Below are 18,750 nucleotides of genomic sequence, written 5' to 3'. Positions count from 1 at the left end.
GCCAGCAGTTTCCTTTCAGCCATAACATGAATGACTTTTTTAATGGACAAAATTGAAGTTTTTCAAAGTAATGACACATTTTGATTTAGGTATGTAACTGTCAAGTTCTAAATCACTAATAGGTTTTTGAATTTAAAAATTTTTGAAGGTTTACTTCTGGAATTTTTAAGACCAACCATTAGATTTATAAGGCTGTTAATAAGATTCCTAAACCTATTGTTTTGCCTTAAGGAAAGTATGGTTTACCTTTTCTATTATCCCAAACAAATTCATCTCCCCATAGAGCAAAATGGAATATGCTACTAAATAGTTGAAATTTAGGGTAATGGAGTTTGGGATATAATTCATTAATAGTAAGTCAAAAGTTTTTAAATGAAAACATTTGTGTATTCTCATGCTTTGGTCGTTGATTCTGCAAAATAAAATCTTAAATTACAAAAAGCATCTGATAAACTTCTTAATTTAAAAGAACACTCAGAAATTTACTTTCAGGTATTTAAAAAAAGAGGGAGGCTATCAAACTGATTAGGACTGAAGAAGAACTGAAGAGAAAATGTCACTTTGTTGGTTTTGGGTGAGGGAAAATTGAATGAGATCATGCTTTCTTTCTGTCTTGCTTTCTGAAGATAAAGCTTTTCCACTTTTCTGTCTGCTTACTGATTCAGGGTGGTAGGCGCAAAACACAACGTTCCAGTTATATTTTCCATCCTATTTATATTTAAATTGGCTCTTTATTGTTTAATAAAGTGTATAACTGTTGGTCTATAACATTATGAATGTGGGATTGAGTGTTTAGACTTAGCAGGAAATCGAAAATCAGAGTCCAAATGTACTACCCTAAGTACAGTAGCAGAATTACTTTTTTTTTTTTTTTCTTGAGACAGAGTCTCACTGTGTGGCCCAGGCTGGAGTGCAGTGGCGTGATCTCGGCTCACTGCAAGCTCCACCTCTCGGGTTCACGCCATTCTCCTGCCTCAGCCTCCTGGGTAGCTAGGACTACAGGCGCCCGCCACCACGCCCAGCTAATTTTTTTTTTTTTTTTTTTTGTATTTTTAGTAGAGACAGGGTTTCACCATGTTAGCCAGGATGATCTCGATCTCCTGACCTTGTGATCCACCCGCCTCGGCCTCGCAAAGTGCTGGGATTACAGGCGTGAACCACTGCGCCCGGCCAGAACTACTTCTATAATGAAAAATTCCCTAAGTTATAGCATCTGGCTCATAGCATTATCATTACAGTGAAGTTTACCATCACTCATATTAGTGATGTGTTACTTCCCACTTACTCCTAACCCTGCTTAGGTAATGCAAAACTATAATTTAGACAGTGTGATTTAAAGAAGATGCAATATAATGGTACTCATTGTAAACACATATCCAGATTTGTTTCTTCACATCTAATTTATCTGTATTTTAAAATTTATTTTGTCTAGTGAAAGACTTTTAAAAACTAATTCTCTCCAGCAGTGAATTCTCAGCTAGTGAGCCAGGACAGTTTGCCTCATCAAAAGAACTCTGCTAATTGCTTTAGCCAATTTCTGAGGTAATAATCTGGGAGAGGGAAGAGGTTGGTTACTCATGTATAGGTGACTTTTTGCTAACAGTATGATTTTTAGGAAGTGAAGACCACAAAAGCTTTTGACTTGTGGCAGAATTCATTATGATGAGACTTTAGCTGTACCAGGTAACAGATTGCCAAATAAAACACCAAACAAGCAAGATTGGTCAGTTACAATCCAGTCTGTAGTAATCTGAGCCAGCATAGTGTTGTGTTTATGGATTCGATTTCCTCCTCAAAGTCATACAATTGAGGCATCTCAGTAGAAATAAAATAAACAAAGTTTGTAGTGAAGCTCCCATACATTGGAATGGTAAGGGCATATCACTATTAATACTTTATGAGACCATGGTATTTTTGCAGCCAATCTTAAGGATAAATCTACATTGTGTTCAGGATTCTGTGTTGGGCCAGACTTAACAATGACCATTATGTGTAGAAAATAGCAACCATTGTTGCTGAATTAAACTCTCTCTGGAGATTTAAACATTTTTTTTTTTAAATTAAGCTAATGGGCCAAGCGCAGTGGCTCACGCCTGAATCCCAACACTTTAGGAGGCCGACGCGGGCGGATCACTTGAGGGCAGGAGTTTGAGATCAGCCTGTCCAACATGGCGAAAGCCAGTCTCTACTAAAAACACAAAAAGATTAGCCGAGTGTGGTGGTATGCACCTGTGGTCCCAGGTATTCAGGAGGCCGAGGTGATAGGATCACCTGAGCCTGGGGGAGGTTGAGGCTGCAGTAAGCTGTGATTGCACCACGGCACTCAGCCTGGGTGACAGAGGGAGATTCTGTCTTAAAAAAAAAGAAAAGAAAAGAAAAGAAAGAAAGAAAGAAAGAAAGAAAGAAAGAAAGAAAGAAAGAAAGAAAGAAAGAAAGAAGCGAATAAAACCTTGATGGCAACATAGCCAAAGAAATTAATCAGAGAATAGTGGTGGTCAGAAACAGAAAGTATAGTGGAATAGATGAATTACACCTGGCAAAGGAACTCTAACCTATATTATGTAAAGCTCAGGACAGTCTACTTGTCTGAAAAAGAAATACCAAAAGTATACACATGCAAAAATTTGGATTTTTCAACTGAACTATTTGTGAAAGTTTCCCTCCCACCCCAAATTCAAAAGAAGTATAAAGCAGGCCATTCATGGCAAACTCCCAATGAAATGGAATTAATTTGTATTGTGTTTTGAAAGTATATATATATGTGCTTGCAGGAATTACATGGAAGAATTATACTGACATAGAGTGGCTCTCAAAGTGAACAATGGAATCTTAAGGTTGTTTTATTAAACAGCAAGTCAACAATTTTTCTCCATGAATGTGACTCCACAATAACAGTGGAAGTCAGAAAATATTTCACACGCAAATATATCAGAAATTCTTCATGGATGTATTTAACACTTTGAAGTGATGGCAACATCTGGTAACAAGTAGAAGCCAGCGTCTTAAAAGCTATGGCTTCATGTTACTACTTCATCTGAATTAGTCATTTAAAGGGGATTTTATATGTCTTCCTAAAAACTGACAAGGTTAATCTTTAGACTAGGGCAGGCTGGCAGGAAATGCTAAAGCGGTTCTTTCTTTTGAAGGTTTTGTTATTCCTTGTGAGGTCAAAAAGTAGTTGTTTAAAGTTTGGAAAGCTAAAGCAGTGATGTTTTGACTCTTGACAGTGAGATATTTTTCTTTCTTTTTGGGGGAGGGTGTGTGTGGCAAGTTTGAGGAAAAACTTGATACATTGAGAGTTCTTTATACTTTCCACTCCACTTCTTTTCTCTCAAATGAATTTATTTTCTAAAGGTGCAGAATTTAGAAATTCATTTCAATTGCCAAATCTGAGCATGGATTTGGTGCTGTTAGAAAATGTAACCCACCATGTGTTTGGCCAGATTAGCTTTCAGGAATGATCCTATCTTATACAGTTAGCCAATGGAACAAGAGTAGATACCTTTTATCCTTATTTATCTGCTTTGCATTAAAAAGACAAATGCTGAAAGTTTATTCTTGACTATGAAATAAACCACTATAATATATGACACTGAGTTAATTCCTTTAGGATGCAATGTCTTCCACATACATCCATTTAATAAATATTTGTTGAGTGCCTACTGTATGCCAGGCACTGTTCTATAAGCTGAAAATAGATTGCTGGACAAAACAGACAAAAAATCACTGCCCTCATAGAGCTTATTACATATTAAAATGGTAGAACAATTTAAAATTATTTAATGCTATCATTAAATATCATTCAACTTTTAAAGATCTTCACTGAATGAGTTTTGAGAACTTTTGCACATACTATCTACAGCTTGAATACGAAAAAAAATGACATTTTGTTTGGAATCTAGGTCAAGAAGCTAGAAGCTGATAAGTAAAGTAAATATTTTATTCTGCAATGATCATTTTCAGTTTTCATTTATCAGTGTTATACTTAGGCCTCTTGAGGAATGTTACTAGTTTAACTTGTGGATTTCTTCTTGAGGGTGGGCTTAATTTGCATTGGGGGAGGTGGTGAAAGGACCTAGTAGCCCTGGAAATTAATGTAAAATCATGGCATTTGTAAAACTATCTTCTGTCATTTGAAAAATTATAGAATACTTAAATGTATTTAATGCTCCTTGTGGAAAATGAATATTGCTCAGTTATTTTTGCCTATGTGAGTAGTACAAGAGCTGACTCAAAGGAGATGACATGATGGTTCCTGTCCTGAAGTGAAATAAGATGATGGGTTGTGGTGGAAAAATGATGTGGTCATGCCCATATTTGCTCACATCTCTTGTTCATTTCCTTATATAGAGGGAAACTAGGGAAAGTCTCATTTCTTATTTTTTGTTTCCTTTTTTTATTTTCTTTCATACACCATTTCCCTTTCTTTTTTTCTTAAAATTGCATTATAGTGACTTCCAGTTCAATTGGCTCAAGTTGTACTTTGTAATAACATAAATACCCCTTAGAAAGGTCATAGTGGAAGCATTATACCCATTTTAGGGAATTGATTATATATATAGACACAGCCACTCTGAGTCCCTTGAGGATATGAAAAGCATGTTGCAGAAATCCTCATATTTCCTGATGCCAACTAGTATAGTGCCTTTTACAGAATAGATGCTTAATCAGCGTTTATCTATTGAATAAATATGAGCCAGGAAATTTAATTTTGCTCTCCAAAATCCCAAGTCCTTTATATAAGCAGGAAGAAATTTAAAAAAATTTTTTTTGTTTGTTGGTTGGTTTGTTTGTTTTTTGAGATGGAGTCTTGCACTGTGGCCTGGGCTGGAGTGTGATGGCGCAATCTCAGCTCACTGCAAGCTCCGCCTCCCGGGTTCAAGAGATTCTCCTGCCTCAGCCGCCCAAGTAGCTGGGATTACAGGCGCCTGCCACCATGCCCAGCTAATTTTTTTTTTTGTATTTTTGGTAGAGACGGAGTTTCACCTTGTTGGCCAGGCTGGTCTCAAACTCCTGACCTCACGATTTGCCCTCCTCAGCCACCCAAAGTGCTGGGATTACAGGCGTGAGCCACCGCACCCGGCCAAGAAAAATCTAATTTGCTGTGTATGAGTAGGATGTTAACTCATCTTGTAACATATATTTCCTTTCTTAATCTTTTAAAAAATTTATTAAAATTTTCTAAACAGGCTGGGCGCTGTGGCTCACGCCTGTAATGTCAGCACTTTGGGAGGCCGAGGCGTTCGAGACTAGCCTGGCCAACATAGTGAAACCCCGTCTCTACTAAAAATACCAAAAAAAAAAAAAAAGAGTTAGCCAGGTGTGGTGGCAGGCGCCTGTAATCCCAGCTACTTGGGAGGCTGAGGCAGGAGAATTTCTTGAACCCAGGAATGGGAGGTTGCAGTGAGCCAAGATTGCACCACTGCACTCCAGCCTGGGGGACAGAGTGAGACTCCATTTCCAAAAAAAAAAAGTTTCTAAACAACACTGTACATGTTATGTTATGATTGTCATGATAAGGTCATGCCTTTTAGACATGAACCTGATTGAGCAAAATGTGCTTTGAAGTAGATAAGCTGTAGATTTTTGTCTCACCTGAATTGATATTAAAGAGGTGTTTTTTCTTTTAACAGTTCAAAAGTACAGAACTCAGGTTAAAACCTAGATATGTAATTTTGTTAATTTTATTTTCAGTTTGAAAATTCTTGTTAAAACCTGCATACTTTATAGGTTTGCTGTCTCTAAAATTAGATGGCTCCTTCATAAATATTACTGAATAAAGCATCAGTTTTCAAAAAGTGTGGCGCATGGGCCCATGGGAGTTAAAATTACTTTCATGATAAAACTAAATTGTTATTTGCTTTTTCACTGTGTTAACATTTGCACTGATGATGCAAAAGCAGTAGTGGGTAAAGCTGTTGAATCAAGATAGTGGCCCCACACTGTAGTAATAGCCATTGTGTTCCTCAGCACCATACCATCACCTTTAGAATATACGTTTCATTTACAAATGTACTTGATGACGCAGGAAAAAATAATTTTATTAAATCTCAATTCTCAGGTATGCATCTTTTTTAATACTGTGTGTGATGAGATGAGACGTACCCATAAAGTATTTCTGCTGCATATGGATATATGATGATTGTCTTGAGGGAAAGTACTTGTGCAGCTGTTTGAGTTGTGAGCTAAACTAGCTGCCTTTTAAGAAATAGAAAACCAGGCTGGGTGCGGTGGCTCACACCTGTAATCCTAGCCTTTTGGGAGGCCGAGGCGGGCGGAGATAGAGGCCATCCTGGCTAACATGGTGAAACCCCGTCTCCACTAAAAATACAAAAAATTAGCCCGGCGTGGTGGCAGGCGCCTGTAGTCCCAGCTACCCAGGAGGCTGAGGCAGGAGAATGGCGTAAACCCGGGAGGCGGAGCTTGCAGTGAGCCGAGAGCGCACCACTGCACTCCAGCCTGGGCGACAGAGCAAGACTCCGTCTCAAAAAAAAAAAAAAAAAAAAGGACAACCATTTTTACTTTGAAAGATTAAATTAACTGATTATTCAAACCCAAGTATCTAACAGATACTTTATTTTTTAAAAAAAAATGAACCAAGTGTGCCTATCACTGCAAGGGAAACAACTGAGAGTATTTGTTGCCAATGCTAAAATTAGAACTTTCAAGCAAAATTCAAAATTTTGAGAACTTGCATTAGTCACCATTTTATCCGATCAATACTTAGGCTTTTCTAATGAAATCGACAGTATAATTAATGAAAATGATTTGTTAGTTTGTATAATGAAGTGTGTCAGCATTTGGAAGACCCGCATAACTTAATGAAACAATATTTTTCCAAATGACTAATGCATGATGTTACAAAATCAAGCATGGGTAAAAGGCCCATTCTAAGTGCAAGACAGACCAATAGATTTTGAAAAAATCATTGATATTGTATCAGACTTTACATTGCAACCAACCTTTGAGAAACTACCACTTCTCGAGTTTTGGTGTAGTATTGAAGAATATCTGTAAGTATCTAGAAAGCCTCTTAAAATATTTCTTTTTTTTTTTTTACAACAGTTTATCTGTAGGATGCCAGATGTTCTTCATACACTGGAACCAAAACTGGCATTGCAAAAGATTGAATGCAGAAGCAGATATGAAAACCCAGCTTTCTTGTACTAGGTTAAATATTAAAGCGATTTGTAGCAATGTAAACAATGCCACTCTTCTCACTACACTTTTTTTGAAAATATAGTTATTTTTCATTAAAAAGCTTATGTTAACATGTAGTGGGCTTATTCTTATTTTTAAACAAATAAATATCTTAAAAGTTTCGTAGTTGCAATTTTTGATGTGACAGATACACTGATAGATCTAACCCATGTGTCACCAAGCTCTTTGGGATCCTCAGATCCTGAGGCCAAAAAGTTTAGGAACTGCTGAGTTGGGTTTTTGGTTGTTGTTGTTTATCCCCTTATCCCTTTGCCCCAGCCCTCCACTTTTCTCCTATTCTCCTCTCCTTTCTTTTCTTTCTTAAGTGAGAGAGAGACCCTCAGTATAGAAAATTGTAGAGCATGTGAGTTATTCCTTTGTATGTTTTTATTAGCTATGAACTGAACATGTATGACGTTTAAATTCATTCCTTTCCCCATGTACGTAGTTCGATGTATTTTGACCTTTTCTTTATTTATTTTAAAATTTTGATTACTTAGTTACACAAATAAAGAGCTAGTAAATACTATCAGGGAGACAGCCCTTGGAATATTGAATTTTATATTTTCTTTTGCGACAGTCTTGCTCTGTCGCCCAGGCTGGAGTGCAATGGCAAGATCACAGCTCACCTACAGGGCTCAAGCTATCCTCCTACCTCAGCCTGCCAAGTAGCTGGGACTACAGGTGACAGCCACCAAGCCCAGCTAATTTTTTTGTATTATTTTTGTAAAGACAGGGTTTTGCCATGTTGCCCAGGCTGCTCTCGAACTCCTGGGCTAAAGTGATCCACCCACCTCTGCCTCCCAAGGTGCTGGGATTACAAGCACAAGCCACCACGCCTGGCCAGAATATTGAAATTAAGATATATTCTAACTTATTTTTCCCAAAATATGAAAAAAAGTTACATAAATGACTTGATTATTAAAACTGACACATCCATGCAACAAGTTTATATACCTAACGCTGTGCCTGGTATGAATTTCCTAAACTTTCCAATATTGTCCCAAAATTACAGTAGTAGTTTCTTGAATGTAAACTTGTTGCCTGTTTTATATGTTAGATCCCTTTGCTTCTATGCTTCACTCACTATGTTTGTTTGTTCGCTTTGTTTTTATAAGTCATGAAGATGGAAAAAAAACTGTTTCATGAAAGGAAAATAGATGAGTGTTGTTGAGGTGTGTCATTAAGCACAGGGGGAGAGGCCTCCAATGTACGTGTCACACATGGAAAGTATACCTAGTACTGGGTGTGGTGGAGAGCAGGACGTCTGCATGAAAGTTTTAAGAGACTTTAAAAATACTATGCCTGGCTGTTGTGTTACAGCTACATATTCCACTGATACTTATGTGAAACTCCTATAACTTCTTGGGGTGTGCCTCTTTTCTCCACCCTGGGGTGGGAGTGTGTCCACAAGTCCATGTGTGAGAACTCTTAACTTTCTGTTTGTTTTTTGAGATAGAGTCTCATTCTGTGGCCCAGGCTGGAGTGCAGTGGTGCAATCTCTGCTCACTGCAATCTCTGCCTCTGGGGTTCAAGCTGTTCTCCTGCCTCAGCCTCTCGAGTAGCTGGGACTACAAGCACACGACACCACATCTGGCTTTTTTGTATTTTTGGTAGAGACGGGGTTTCACCGTGTTGGCCAGGCTGGTCTCAAACTCCTGACCTCAGGTGATCCGCCCATCTCAGCCTCCCAAAGTGCTGGGATTACAGGCCTGAGCCACCGTACCCGGCCCGGCCTGAACTCTTAAAGCCCAGCCTGAACTCTTAACTTTATGGTTTCTGTTTGTAACATCTAGAGAGAATGAGAGTGAGAATTTGGTTTCCATCGGCTTTCCTTAGCATTCATTTTGATGAATTTGGGATGCAATTTAAAAGCTGTTTTCATTCTGCGGCTGTTGATGGGAATGTAGAATTTATTACAGAACCCTTGCCACCATCTTGCATTCCCAAACCAGTATTCATTACCCATAGTAAAAACCGAGATCCTGTTCACATACGTGCACATACACAGACACGCTCCCCACCGCCCCCTTCACGCACACACCCACACACACCTCAGATGGTGAGTGAGATAGAAGTTTACAAAATGGGTCACATGCTAAAACTTGTTAAATTAGTGATGTGGTAGAACTGTCTTTTAGCCTGGGTGCGATTGTTCACACCTGTAATCCCAGCACTTTGGGAGGCCAAGATGGGTGGATCACCTGAGGTCAGGAGTTCTGGACCAGCGTGACCAACATGGTGAAACCCGTCTCTACTAAAAATGCAAAAGTTAGCTGGGCATGGTGGCAGGTGCCTGTAATCCCAGGTACTCAGGAGACTGAGACAGGAGAATAGCTAGAACCCAGGAGGCGGCGGTTGCAGTGAGCTGAGATCGTACCACTGCACTCCAACCCGGGTGACAGAGCGAGACTCCATCTCAAAAAAAAAAAAAAGAAAAGAAAAGAAACAAAAAACTGGCCGGGCAATCCCAGCACTTTGGGAGACTGAGGCAGGCAGATCACGAGGTCAGGAGATCGAGACCATTCTTGTTAACACGGTGAAACCCCATCTCTACTAAAAATACAAAAAAATTAGCTGGGCGTGGTGGTGGGCACCTGTAGTGCCAGCTACTCGGGAGGCTGAGGCAGGAGAATGACATGAACCCAGGAGGCGGAGCTTGCAGTGAGCCGCGATCCCGCCACTAAGACTCTGTTTCAAAAAAAAAAAAAACCAAAACTGTCTCTATGTCCTACACCTAGCATTTACTAAGTAGAAGATATGCCCTTTTGAAGGGCATATCGACTCCTAGAACTTTAACTACAATGTCTTGCAGTAGAAATAGATGCTATTATATTAAGGTGAAGTGACTTTAGAATTAGTAACTCGGTGTTGACAGATCACGCTGATCGAAGATTAGCCTTGGAGTTTGGAAAGCTGGAGAGCATAAATATTCCAGATGACCAGGAAAGGAAAAGTCAGAGAAACAGTTTTTAAGTAGCACTGTTATAATGACCTGTAAAACTTGAAACGAGAGAAAGCTGTTTTCTAAAATGAAGAATTACATATTTAAAACATTAGTTTCCTCAATGATACTGCTACATATCTGAAAAGGGTGGTTACGTAGCATTTGGGACAGACCCATCTCAGTGGTTTGAGGCAACAGGTGTGGCTGAAGAAAAGGTAAGGCTGGGGAAAACCCAACATTTCTGGTCTAAACTGATACTGTCTTCTTACTTGAGGCAGTTGCCTGTGCCCCGGTTTTCTCTGTCTGAAAAATGAATGATAACACATACTCTTCAAAGTAGCTCAAAATGCTTGGTAGTTACCTACTATTCCCTGATAGGACACAGGCAGATAGTTCTATGCTTAGAAATGGAGAATTTGATACTCAGAAAAGTTGAAGAAGCTTCATTCACATAGTGAGTCAGCAACAAGGACAGATGGAAAAACATGTCCTCTGACTCCTGCCATTATATTCCTTCTCTTCTGCATTGTGTTGCCTTTTGATATTTCATGAAGGTTTTGTGATTGGTGAAATAAATTAAAGCACTTCCATGAAGGACACAAAATGTGACCCAGTGTCTGCTGATGGTGGTTAGTGATGAAGACAGGGGAACACTGTCTGCCTCATAATGGGGACGATCCAGTGAGGGCTACTTTTCACAGGTGATCACACTGTGAGTCACCTCCTTATGCTGAGAGTTCAGTATGCTATTATAAAATACTTTATTGTATATTATTTATGAACGACTAGAGTATTGTCTTTCTTTCATTCTCATGAGGTAGAATAGAGCCGCAGATGGCATTATGCATGCTTTATCCGAGACAGATGATAATAATATCTGCCACTTACTGAGTACCTTGCTGGACTCAAACACTCTTACATATTTATATCTTCCCATTAGGTCATCATGTGGACCTTGTGAAATATGTGGAATAGCTCCATTGTTATAGATATGAACCCGGGGCTCAGAGAAGCTAAGTAATTTGTTCAGGGTCACACAGACTTACAGGTCTGTCAGACTCCTAAGACCCTGATGCTTTCATTGTGCTGCATTTCCTTTCAAATTATTAACTTGCCCTATGTCAGTACAGAAATGGCCTCCTCAGCCTAGCCCAGTGCTCCAACTGATTGTTCTCTCTCATAAAAGGCACTCACAACTAACCAGTTGCTTAATTTAGCAACTCACTGATTAGATTGCTAGACCAGTTAAAGGCAAATTTCAATAATGAGAGCAGTTATCACATATCTAGTACTTACCATGCGCCAGACTCTGATCTAAATTTATGACACATATTAAATCATTTCAGCCTTACAACCATGTATAAAATAGTGAACTGTGATATGATGGAGTTGCTCTTATCTTCATCCCGGGATGAGAAAATAGAGGCAGAAGAGTTTTAAGCAATTTGCATGGTTGATAAAGTGTGGAGCCAGGATTTGAACCCAATCTGGCTCTAGACCTCTTTACTACGGCTCTCAGAAAAGTGTTCAGTTCAGCAAGTGTTGATTTAGTTCCTGTGTGCTATGCCAGCAGAAAATATAGTTCCTGCACAGAAGAGCTTACATTTTTGACATAAATCAAAATGTATATACTTGAAATAAATGCTACACCACCTTAGCATATGGGGTGTAAATGTTGTATATGGATGAAAATGAATAATAGAGACTGTAAGTGAGTGGCCTGAGAATTAATTTGCCTTCGCAAGTAATGTTCTTGACTATGGACGAGTGACTTGGGCACTGGGGAGAAGCTGTTCCATGTGTTCTAAAATAAGCAGGTTACTTGGCTACTGTTCAAACTCTAAATAGGTATATGGGTTGTAGCTATTTGACCTGAACTAACTTTAAATTCCCCTGAGTCCTTGTATGATTTTGGAAAGAAAAGAAGAAGAAGAAAGAAAACTTTTCTCTTTAAATGCTGCGTTTAAGTTAGAATTTATTAAATTCTCGGCAAAATACTGCCAGGCTGACAGGAAGGGGATTCGTAAGTATTGTATCATTCTTTTGTCAGGGTGTTCTCTTTTTCTAGCAGGAAGTGTTGTGACTTGCTCTCTAAAGTTGCAATTGTAAGAAGAATGTTGGGTTTCCAGATTGCTTTTCTGGGCGTGGGAGAAGGTTCTGTCTATCAGTGCTGCGAGAAAGGAAAGAACCAAGTTTGCTCTCAGCGGGTAACTATTTTAATACTATTTTGACAGGCTCTAACTTTCAGATTACTAAATCTAAATTTAAATACTAAATGATTAAGCAGAAATTTACTTTAAAAAGCTTGAAATTCCTGTTGTTTATTTGTGTAGTTAAGCATTTGGAGTCACTTTAAAAAATATTATTTACTCAACTAGAATAAAATTTTTGTTAAGAGAAAATTTTGAAGTTTAGATTCTAACCTGTTCTGTGTGTATTCTGTATTTGTCTTTATTTAGAGATTGTTTAGGGAGTTTATACTTTTTAAAAATGGGTTTTGAAGTCCTAATTATATAGCTGTATTTATCAAGTTAAGTATCTAAAACACTAAATAATAGAAATTATTGTCTATATTTGTGGTGGGGAGGAATTTCAAATGCCTTTGATCCCAGTTAAATGGTTTTTCAAAATTACGTAAAATGGAGATTGAGGTGGCTGTCATGACAGAACATGTCATGATTAAATTAGTATTCTACTCTTCCTAAGTGGGTTAAATCAAACAGTTGTCTTAATGTTTATAATTTGCAAAATAATAAAAATCACCGGTGATTAAATTTTGATGGTATTGGTACTTGGTAGCAATAGTGATTTCTGGTGCTCGGATACATCAGGATTTTCCATCAAATGGTTGTCATATAAGTTTAATTTCCCCATATTTCCAGCAAAGGGAAGTATAGCTAGTTATATAGTCAATCCTCACTCTGAGTTGAATCACCTCTTGGACTGGTTGTACTTAGTATACGCATATGAAGTAAAAAGTGAAGTATGAAACAAAACAAACCAGTTTTTTCAATTAACAAGTGCTGTATTTGCTAACATATAAGCAAGGTATATAACACTGTAGGAGGCATTTTCAGTGACTTGCCGATAGCTTTCTGCGTAGTGTATATAGTGATTTGAGTTGTAGGTCACAATATTTTATGGCATTTTTATTTTAAATTGAAAGGAAGCATGATAACTAGTCTGATCTTGCCTAGTGTCTCTCTCTCTCCCTCTCTCTCTCTTCTCTCTCTCTCTCTCTGTCTTTCACACACGCACACACCCCACACACATATCCCTGAAAGTTGCCCTTGGCTTCACTCCAACATATGTTAATTTTCATAAGAAAGGAAACTGGAAATACTTCTTAGGCATGAACATTAATGAATTTCATTAGCAGCAGATTTATTTTACCATAAATTATTCAGATTTTGGGGGTAGATGTAAAAGTTTACTTAGGAGGTATGGAAGACATTAGACCTTTTAAAAGAAAAGTGGGCTATTTCAATCTAAGAAGTTAGTTAATGTACCTTAGCTTTCTGAAGCTAGGGGAGGGAGAGCTGTTTTTTTTGTTGTGCCTTTGGGTTTGAAATAGTATTCTTCATCCCAGGAAAAGGGGCTTTTAGACCATAATTAAGACTTGCATTAAATAGCTGCAAAATTCTTGCCTGAGAAACATTTAAATGATGTCTTTAATCTGACCAAATTGAATTGAATATTTCTATTATTAGAAAAAGCTATGTATTAATTTATTTTTAAATAGCCATTGCTTTCAGATCTTATCTTTGTTTATTAAGCATAAAAAAAGAAAAGGAAACTTTTACCTAAAATGGAGGTATTTGATATTCCTCCAGGAAATGACACAGGATTGGGCACCCTTTGGGGGTTAAGTGACTCATAGATATTGGACTGAAAACAAAACAAAACAAAAAATCAATTAGAATCTAGCTAATCATCAATTATAGCACAGAATAGAGGTATTTCCAGAAAAAATGAACTCATTTCTTAATAGCTATGTAGGGATGAAATCACAGGATTTCTGAGATTTGCTTTAAAGTAATTCAGGGAAGAGAGACAGATAGGGAAGGAGGGAGGGAGAAGAAAGGACAGGAAGAGAGAATAGATGAACCAAGCAAATGTGGAGAAATCTGGATAAATGTAGAATCTGTGATGGGTTTATGGGTGTTTTTTGTGCTATTTTTTCTTGTATATATTGAAAATATTGACAATAAAAATGTTAGTAGACCTTTAGTTTTGGGCAATTTGTATTTCTTTACTTCCTCTCTCTCTCTCTCTCTCTCTCTCTCTCACTCTCTCTTTCTCTCTCTCTTTCTTTTCTTTCTGATGGAGTCTCACTCTGTTGCCCAGGCTGGAGTGCAGTGACTTGATCTTGGCTCACTGCAACCTCTACCTCCCAAGTTCCAGCAGTTCTCCTGCCTCAGCCTCCCATGTAGCTGGGATTACAGGCGCCCACCACCATGCCCAGCTAATTTTTTTATTTTTAGTAGAGACGAGGTTTCACCATATTGGCCAGGCTGGTCTTTAACTCCTTATATTTACTTCTAAATGTTAACTTTTATCTATAAATTGCAGGCTTGTCAAAACATGATGTACGCATGATGTGTATGACTGTAAAGGTTAAATGTGCTGCTTGAATGCCGAAATGATTGAAAGTGAAAACTGCTTCTGAAAAGATTTATTTCTGTCTGATTTTCAGCTAAATTCAAAGGACAGGTCACAAACATCTTGAAGAGTCTTGTAGTATCTTGAAGTATTGAACAAGGGTAGTTAAGGCATGATAACAGGCCAATTGGATGTGAAGAATGTGAGGACGTTATTGATCTTGACTATTTTGTTCATAGCTTTCTCCAATAGAGTATGTGTTTTTAAAACCACGTGAGAGGACTATATAGCCTGCATGATGTGTAGGTCTGTGCACTTTCCCTACTCACCTCCATGGAAGTTTATTTATTGAACAAACATTTGGTAGGTGCTTGTTGTGAACCAAGATACAAAGTCAAATAAGATACCAACTGTGCTTTCAAGGAGCTCACAGGCTCATGGAGGAGATAGAGAAAGAAATAGATGTAATCACACTGAAAGCTGAAAAGGGCTATAGGAATATGGGGAAGGGGAGGAACTGGTTAGCAACTATGACCCTATGATGCATCGCCTTTAAAATAATACAAGACTGGGCGCAGTGGTTCATGCCTGTAATCCCAACGTTTGGGAAGGCCTAGGTGGGCAGATCACTTGAGGTCAGTAGTTCGTGACAAGCCTGACCCACATGGTGAAACCCTGTCTTTCCTAAAAGTACAAAAATTAGCCAGATGCGGTGGTGCATGCTTGTAATGCTAGCTACTGCGAAAGCTGAGGCAGGAGAATCGCTTGAACCCGGGAGGCGGAGGTTGCAGTGAGCTGAGATAGAGCCACTGCACTCCAGCCTGGGCGACAGAGCAAGACTCTGTCCCAAAATAATAATAATAATATAAAAAGCCTGGGCGCAGTGGCTCACGCCTGTATTCCCAGCACTTAAGGAAGCTGAGGCGGGTGGATCACCTGAGGTCAAGACTTCGAGACCAGCCTGATCAACATGGTGAAATCCCGTCTCTAGTAAAACTACAAAAACTAGCCAGGCATGGTGGTGGGGGCCTGTAATCCCAGCTACCTGAGAGGCTGAGGCAGGAGAATCAATTGAACCCAAGAGGTGGAGGTTGCTGTGAGCCGAGATCATGCCATTGCACTCCAGCCTGGGCGACAGAGCAAGACTCTGTCTCAGAGCTAATAATAGTAATATAATGTAATATAATATAATACAAACAGAAAATTGAAGATGGCTTAATTGGTTGTGGGTATTACAGTGGTAGAAGAGGGCTAAAATGGCTTAGTCTAACCCCATGCATGACTTTGCAAATAACTCTTCTGCTCTCATCTCTCTTCCGCACCCTTCTTAATAAACCTTTATATTTTTCTTATGCATCCACAGGGGTTATTGGAGCAGTGTACGTGCAGAACAGAGCCATCTCTTCACATTAAAGAGTAGACTGATAAGTTTAAGTCTCCTTAAAGGTTTTAGATATATCCAAGGCCAAATTATAGTTATAGGTAGGCAGCTACTTGGAGTTGGATAAAGGGTAGAGTTAGCCTTCAGTCACAGATAGAGCCTCTAAAGTTCATTTCTCAATTGATTTGGAATTTGAAGCATATTTTGTCATGGAAATAGTAGTAAGGTTTTTCATGTTACTTTACAAGTATCCCTGAAATTTTTTTTTTTTTTTTTTTTTTTTTTTTTTTTTTGAGACGGAGTCTCGCTCTGTCGCCGGGGCTGGAGCGCAGTGGCCGGATCTCAGCTCACTGCAAGCTCCGCCTCCCGGGTTTACGCCATTCTCCTGCCTCAGCCTCCTGTGTAGCTGGGACTACAGGCGCCCGCCACCTCGCCCGGCTAGTTTTTTGTATTTTTTTAGTAGAGACGGGGTCTCACCGTGTTCGCCAGGATGGTCTCGATCTCCTGACCCCGTGATCCGCCCGTCTCGGCCTCCCAAAGTGCTGGGATTACAGGCTTGAGCCACCGCGCCCGGCCCCTGAAATTTTATATTATGTTATCTGACATGATACGGTTTTGTTCTATGATCTTTTATTTTCATTGCCTTCTATGTGAATTGTAGAAGCACAGTTGCTAAATATATCCAAATTTATGTTCCATGAGCCAGTTACTTTATTCTGTAGTTCCTGATACTATACAATCTAATCAGTGTATATAATAATGCCTCATGAGAAAATACTGTCAATTTTATTTGGGGTACCTAATGATGTCCTCTGTTTAGTTGTACCATTTGCAGCTGAAATATTAAGTAGAATGAACAGAAGAGCTAGACCTGAAAAAAAACGTTCCGAAGTAAAGTCTGCTATACGTGGTGATTATTTCTTTCATAGATGTTTGCTCGCCACATTGACTATAAGAAGCAATTTTTGGCTGGGCATGGTGGCTCATACCTGTAACCTCAGCACTTTTGGAGGCCAAAGCGGACAAATCACTTGAGCCCAGGAGATCAAGACCAACCTGGACAACATGGCAAAACCCCATCTCTCCAAAAAATACAAAAATTAGCTGGGTGTGGTAGTGCGTGCCTCAAATCCCAGTTACTCAGGGGGCTAATGTGGGAAGACTTCTTGAGCCCAGGAGTTGGAGGCTTCAGTTATCATGACACTGCACTCCAGCCTGGGTGACACGGTGAGATTCTATCTAAAAAAAAGAAGCAGCAGCAATTTTTAATAATGCTGATGTGCTAGAATCAATGCACTATAAAACACTCTACCACTTTTCCTTCTGCTTCAACCTTTCCTAAACTTTAAGGACTAGGAACCTATGACACATGTGAGAGCATTTAGGTTTTGACTCCCTTATTTTGACTTTCAGAGCAACAAATCATTAAATAAAAATTATGTATATAGCCTCTTACGCGTTTACAATTAGTCCTTTACCAAGATTCCTTGAAAGTTTTCTAAAATGAGTCAAGCAAAATTCCAAGCAAAATTCCAAGCCGCTTGTTCTTGAGAAAAATCTTGAAGGAAAAAAATATTAAAATGAAAAGTAAATCACATAGATAACTTGAGTGTTTGTTTTATATTAAGACTAAGTTATTGGCACTGATATAATGGGAGGGGTCATTCACAATACTTAGCATTCAGGAGGCTGAAATTAAGCAGTATTAATACAGAGAAGCAGAAGCCTGTCATATATAGGAGTGAATGTGTCAGGAAAAAGTAAGCATTTGTGTGCTTTTTTTCAGAATGTTGCCTGTTTTATGATCAGTGCCAATTTAACACCAATGTTTTAAATAAATAACTTTCAGAACTCTCTATAGTCTTTACTGAACTAATTGTCTATATTCTGTATGTTTTATACAATTAAAGTTTTGGTTATTTTAGTTCAAGGCTTAAGTGAATCCCTTATCCTTTTAAGTAATGAAAACAAGTTAGTATTAGCTGGAGGGGGTTACTATCTGCATTTTCTGGCAACTGTTCTTATTTCTCGATATCATGGTCATATTTGTTAGTAGCTTTTTAAGTTATTTTCCAAAGGCTATACTGGGCATTGTACCTTCTCTCTGCAAAGCAATGCGTAGTCTCTTTATTTTTGTTTTTCTGGGAAGAGTAGTTAATTGGCTGTGCACTGCAGCTCAAGCCTGTAACACCAGCACTTTAGGAGGCTGAGGCAGGAGGATCACTTGAGCCCTGGAGTTTTAGACCAGCTTGGCAACATAGTGAAATCCTGTCCCTACAAAAAATAAATAAATAAATAAATAAATAAAATTTAAAAATTAGCCAAGTATGGTGGTGCATGCTTGTGGTCCTAGCTACTGGGGGTGGGAGGTGCTAAAGCAGGAGGATCACTTGAGGCCAGGAGTTGGAGGCTGCAGTGATCATGCCACTGCACTGCAGCCTGGACAACTCAGCAAACCTCTATCTCAAAAAGAAAAACAAAAAAAAGGAAAGAGGGAAAAAATAGTTAATTACCTTTCTTCCAACACATTCTTTTGCTTTCTTTTTTTTTTTTTTTTTTTCCAGCTATGCTTGGAGAAACACATTTTTTTTTTTTTGAGGCGGAGTCTCGCTGTGTCGCC

General features: G+C 38.7%; 1 protein-coding gene across 5 annotated transcripts in view; it reads left to right on the top strand.

Annotated features, from left to right (window-relative positions):
- Positions 1 to 18,750, top strand: part of LOC105490497 (plastin 3) — an 87,143-nt gene that overhangs the window by 18,577 nt on the left and 49,816 nt on the right. Inside the window, exon 1 of one of the 5 annotated variants that reach the window (XM_011756227.3) lies at positions 12,273 to 12,354. The exons of 3 other annotated variants lie outside the window; for them this stretch is intronic. The gene's annotated coding sequence lies outside the window, so the exon portion shown is untranslated. Of the gene's footprint in view, positions 1 to 12,272; positions 12,355 to 18,750 lie in introns of those variants that run through there. One more of the 5 variants, XM_071088903.1, reaches the window with a different exon arrangement.

Source organism: Macaca nemestrina, chromosome X, assembly GCF_043159975.1.
Source record: "Macaca nemestrina isolate mMacNem1 chromosome X, mMacNem.hap1, whole genome shotgun sequence".
Lineage (NCBI taxonomy): Eukaryota > Metazoa > Chordata > Mammalia > Primates > Cercopithecidae > Macaca > Macaca nemestrina.
This window is presented reverse-complemented; position numbering and strand designations above follow the sequence as displayed.